Below are 6,064 nucleotides of genomic sequence, written 5' to 3'. Positions count from 1 at the left end.
GAGACCAATGGAAGGTCCAACGGTCAAGAAGGCGGTCTCTGCAAGCGTCGTGGAACGTGTAGAGCAGGACAAGACACAGAAGACATCCTGGTCATCCACTGCGCCTAGTCCCATCTCCAGCTGTCTAGACTCTTATCTTGCCACTGGATCCAGATGGGAATTGGGAAGAGAGAGTGAGGCTGATGCTGCGCAACTCTCCCTCACTTAAATCCAAATCACGCTCTAGTCTCAACACCATCATAATGGTATCGAGGTCCTCATTGACGTCGACGATGGACGAACACAATCTTGTTCTCTGTAAATTTGCTGATCCACTTTACCATATTATCATCTAATCATTAATATAGATGATAAACAACAATGAACACAGCACCATGCCCTGTGGCACATCACTATCACAGGCCTCCAGTTAGAAGGACAACCATTCGCTAGCTTCTCCTGCTAAGCAAATGTTGAATACCAGTGACTATTTCACCCTGAATGCCAAGCAACTTAATCTTCTGCCTCCCATGTAGACTTTGACAAAGGCCTTGCTAAAGTCCATGTAGACGACTGTGCATCGTCATTTCTTCATCTATCTTCTTGGTAACCTCCTTAAAAAAAACTCTAAGGCTGGTTAGACATGACTATCTCTAATCAGGCCCTCAAGTCCTGGCCCTTAGAGTACCATCCAATAATTTACCCAAGGCTGACATTAGGCTCACTGGCCTGTAATTTACCGGTTTATTCTTAGACCCATTCTAAGCTACCTTCTAGTCCTCTGGCACTCCACCCTACTATGGTTGCAGAAGATGGTCAGAGGATCTGTATCCTATAGGAAATGATCCATACCCCGACACCCCAAAACATATCTAATAAATTTAGTAATATATTCAGCAAGTAATTCAGAAGACACGAGGTTCTGCAGATGCTAAAAATCTTAAGCAACACTCTCAAAATGCTGAAGGAACTCAGCAGGTTAGACAGCGCCCTCCCTCACCATCATTCAGGGCCTCACCTGTAAGCCGTTCAGGGTCATTTATTGTATATGGTGCTCCCGGAGTGGCTTACTCTACATCGGTGAGACCTGATGCAGCTCGAGGGACCATTTAATAGAGCATGTTCGCTCTGTCCATTGCAAAAGGCAGGATTTCCCAATGGCAATCCACTTCAACTCGGCTTTCTATTCCAACACCGCTGCAGTGATAAGAAATTCCATAGAGACGCCCGGATGGTATGTTGAAACCCAGGTGCCAGGGTCAGGGATGTCTCAGATTCTAAAGGGGGAGGGTGATCAGCCAGAAGTCTTGGTACATATTGGCACCATTGACATAGATAGGAAAGGCAAGGAGGTCCTAAAGAAAAGTTTTAGGGAACTAGGTAGAAAGCTGAAATGCAGGACCTCTAGGATAGTAATCTCTGTATTGCTGCCTGTACCATGTGCCAGGACAGTAAGAATAAGAGCATTTGGCAGATAAATGTGTGGCTGAGGAACTGCAGCAGGAAGCAGGGGTTCAGGTTTCTGGATCATTGGGAGCACTTCTGGGGATGGTACAACCTGTACAAATGGGTCAGGTTACACCTGAACCCAAGGGGGACCAATATCCTTGCAGGCAGGCTTGCTTGAGCTGATGGGGAGGGTTTAAACTAATTTGGTAAGGGGAATGGGAACTGGAGTGATAGTGCTGAGGATGCAGCGGTTGGTTTACAAAACAGAGGCAGTACGTAGTGAGACGGCTGGCAAGGATTGGCTGATTAAAGGGCAAAATTGTAGTAATGAGATGAATTGCAATGTAAAAGGGGGATAAAATCAAAAAGGGTGATGGACACAGGACTGAAGGTGTTATACTTGAATGCATACAAAATATGGAATAAGGTAGATGAACTTGCAGAAATTAGCAGGTATGACATTGTAGGCATCACTGAATTGTGGCTGAAAGATTATATCTAGGAGCTTAAAGTTCAAGTATACACACTGTATCGAAAGGACAGGAAGGTAGGAGGAGGGTGTTGGGTGGCTCTGCTGGTAAAAACTGAAATCAAATCCTGAGAAAGAGGTGACATAGGATCGGAAGGTGTGGAATCATTGTGGGTAGAACCAAGAAGCTGCAAAGGTAAAAAGATCCTGATGGGAGTTATATACAGACCTCCAAACAGTACTGAAGATGTGGGTTACAAATTACAACAGGAGATAGAAAAGGAATATCCAAAGGGCAATGTTACAATAGTCAAGGAGAATTTCAATGTGCAGGTAGATTGGGAAAAACAGGTTGATTCGGCATCACACGAGGGCCTACAAGGTGGCTTTGTAGAGCAGCTCATGGTTGAGCCCACTAGGGATCAGCTTTTCTGGACTTAGTGGTGTGCAGTGAACTGGAATTGATTAGAGAGCTTAAGGTAAAGGAACACTTAGGAGACAATGATCATAATATGATATAATTCAGCCTGTAATTTGAGAGGTAGAAGGTCAAATATATCAGTATGACAGTGGAGTAAAGGGAATTACAGAGGTATGAGAGAGGAGCTGGCCAAAGTTGACTTGAAGGGGACATTAACAGGGACAGTGGTGGTGCAGCAATGGCTGGAGTTTCTGGGGGGAATTCGGAAGGTGTGGGATAGATACATCCCAAAGATGAAGAAGTATGCTAAAGGACGGAAGATGCAATCGTGACTAACAGACGAAGTCAAAAGTAATATAAAAGCAAAATACAGGGCATATGATAGAGCAAAAATTAGTGGGAAGTTAGAGGATTGGGAAGCTTTTAAAAACCAACAGAAGGCAACTATAAAAGTCATAAAGAGAGAAAAAATGGAATACAAAGGTAAGCTAGCCAATAATATTTAACAGGAAACCAAGGGTTTCTTCAGATATATACAGAGTAAAAAAGAGGTGAGAATACAGATCAGACCTATGGAAAATATTGCTGGTTAGGTAGTAATGGGAGACAAGGAAATAGCAAATGAACTGAATAAGCATTTTGCATCAGTCTTCATTGTGGAAGACACTAGCAGTAAGCCAGGAGTCAGATGCTAGAAAGTACCCCCCTTAACAGTAAGTACTCCTGTTTGAGTACTGTTTGGGGAGGGATGGCCTACCTGGGGGTAGCAACAGTGGCCGTGCTTCTGGTACAGAGTCTGGCCCTGTGGCTCAGACAGGTAGGGAAAGGAAGAGGATGACAGCAGTGACAGGGAACTCCATAGTTAGGAGGTCAGATAAGCGATTCTGTAGACACAGGAAAGAAATGCAAATGGTAGTTTGCCTCCCAGGTGCCAGGGTCTGGGATGTTTCTGATCACATCCACAATATCCTGAAGTGGGAAGGAGAACAGCCAGAGGTCATGGTGCATATTGGTACCAACGACATAGGTAGGAAAAGGGAAGAGGTCCTGAAAATAAACGACAGGGAGTTAGGAAGGAAGTTGAGAAGTAGGATCTCAAAGGTAGTAATCTCAGGATTACTGCCTGTGCCACGTGAAAGTGAGTATAGGAATAGAGTGAGGTGGAGGATAAATGTGTGGCTGAGGGATTGGAGCAGGGGGTAGGGATTTAGATTTCTGGATCATTGGGACCTATTTTGGGGCAGATGTGACCTGCACAAAAAGGATGGGTTGCATTTGAATCCTGGTGGGCCAATATCCTGGCGGGGAGTTTGCTAAAGCTATCGGGGAGAGTTTAAACTAGAATTGCTGGGGGGGGGGGTGGGAACCGAACTGAAGAGATGGAGGAAGAGGTGGTTGGCTCGCAAAGAGAGAAAGCTTGGAGACAGTGTGAAATGGAGGATAGGCAGGTGATAGAAAAGGGACGCACTCAGAGTGATGGTCTGAGATGTGTTTATTTTAATACAAGGAGTATTATGAACAAAGCGGATGAGCTTTGAGCATGGATCAGTACTTGGAGCTATGATGTTGTGGCCATTACAGAGACTTAGATGGCTCAGGGGCAGGAATGGTTACTTTGAGTGCCAGGCTTTAGATGTTTCAGAAAGGACAGGAAGGGAGGGAAAAGAGGTGGGGGCGTGGCAGAAAAAGAGGAAGTCATGGAGGGATTGTCTACTGAGTCTCTGTGGGTGGAAGTTAGGAACAGGAAGTGGTCAATAACTCTACTGGGTGTTTACTATAGACCACCCAATAGTAACAGGGACATCAAGGAGCAGAGAGGGAGACAGATTCTAGAAAGGTGTAATAATAACAGGGTTGTCGTGATGGGAAATTTAAATTTCCCAAATACTGATGGGCATCTCCCTAGAGCAAGGGGTTTAGATAGGGTGCAGCTTGTTAGGTGTGTTCAGGAAGGTTTCTTGACACAATATGTAGATAAGCCTACAAGAGGAGAGGCTGTATTTGATCTGGTATTGGGAAATGAACGTGGTCAGGTGTCACATCTCTCAGTGGGAGAGCATTTTGGAGATAGTGATCACAATTTCATCTCCTTTACCATAGCATTGGAGAGGGATAGGAACAGACAAGTTAGGGAAATGTTTAATTGGAGTAAGGGGAAATATGAGGCTATCAGACAGGAACTTGGAAGTATAAATTGGGAACAGATGTTCTCAGGGAAACATACAGAAGAAATGTGGCAAATGTTCAGGGGATATTTGCGTGGGGTTCTGAGTAGGTACGTTCCAATGAAACAGGGAAAGGACGGTAGGGTACAAGATCCGTGGTGCACAAAGACTATTGCTTTTTTTTTGACGTGTGCCTGCGTGCGTGCGAGTCTGTGTGTGTGCGTCTGTGTGTGCACGTCTGTGCGTGCGAGTCTGTGCGTGTGTGTCTGCATATCCTTGCGTGCGTCCATGGTGATGACAAAGACTGTTGTAAATCTAGTCAAGAAGAAAAGTTTACGAAAGGTTCAAAAAACTAGGTAATGATAGAGATCTAGAAGATAATAAGGCTAGCAGGAAGGAGCTTAAGAATGAAATTAGGAGAGCCAGAAGGAGCCATGAGATGACCTTGGCGGACAGGATTAAGGAAAACCCCAAGGCTTTCTACAAGTATGAGAAGAGCAAGAGGATAAGACATGAGAGAATGGACCAATCAAGTGTGACTGTGGAAAAGTGTGTATGGAACCGGAGAAGATAGCAGCGGTACTTAATGAATACTTTGCTTCAGTATTCGCTACGGAAAGGATCTTGGTGACTGTAGGGATGACTTACAGAGGACTAAAAAGCTTGAGCATGTCGGTATTAAGAAAGAGGATGTGCTGGAGCTTTTGGAAAGCATCAAGTTGGATAAGTCACTGGGACTGGATGAGATGTACCCCAGGCTACTGTGGGAGGTGAGAGAGGAGAATGCTGAGCCTCTGGCAATGATCTTTGCATCATCAATGGGGACGGGAGAGATTCCGGAGGATTGGAGGGTTGTGGATGTTGTTCCCCTATTCAAGAAAGGGAGTATAGCTAGCCCAGGAAATTATAGACCAGTGAGTCTTACTTCAGTGGTTGGTAAGTTGATGGAGAAGATCCTGAGAGGCAGGAGTTATGAACATCGAGCCTGATAAAATTTTTTGAGGATGATGAAGATAGTAGATGTGGTGTATATGGATTTTGATAAGGTACCCCATGCAAGGCTTATTGAGAAAGTAAGGAGGCATGGGATCTAAGGGTCATTGCTCTGTGGCTTGCCCACAAAAGGCAGAGTGGTTGTAGCTGGGTCATATTCTGCATGGAGGTTGGTGACTAGTGATGTGCCTCAGAGATCTGTTCTGGGACCCCTACTCTTCATGATTTTTATAAATGACCTGATGAGGAAGTGGAAGGATGGGTTAGTAAACTTTCTGATGACACAAAGGTTGGGGGTGTTGTGGATAGTGTGGAGGGCTGTCAGGGGTTACAGTGGGACATCGATAGGATGCGAAATTGGGCTGAGAAGTGGCAGGATGGAGTTCAACCCAGGTAAGTGTGAAGTGGTTCATTTTGGTAGGTCAAATATGATGGCAGAATATAGTACTAATATTAAGACTCTTGGCAGTGTGGCGGATCAGAGGGATTTTGGGGTCTGAGTCCATAGGACACTAAAGCTGCTGTGCAGGTTGACTCTGTGGTTAAAAAGGCATTTGGTACATTGGCCTTCATCAATTGTGGGATTCA

The sequence above is a fragment of the Mobula hypostoma genome, chromosome 1, assembly GCF_963921235.1.
Source record: "Mobula hypostoma chromosome 1, sMobHyp1.1, whole genome shotgun sequence".
In the NCBI taxonomy this organism is placed as follows: domain Eukaryota; kingdom Metazoa; phylum Chordata; class Chondrichthyes; order Myliobatiformes; family Myliobatidae; genus Mobula; species Mobula hypostoma.
Note: the sequence above shows the minus strand (reverse complement) of the source record.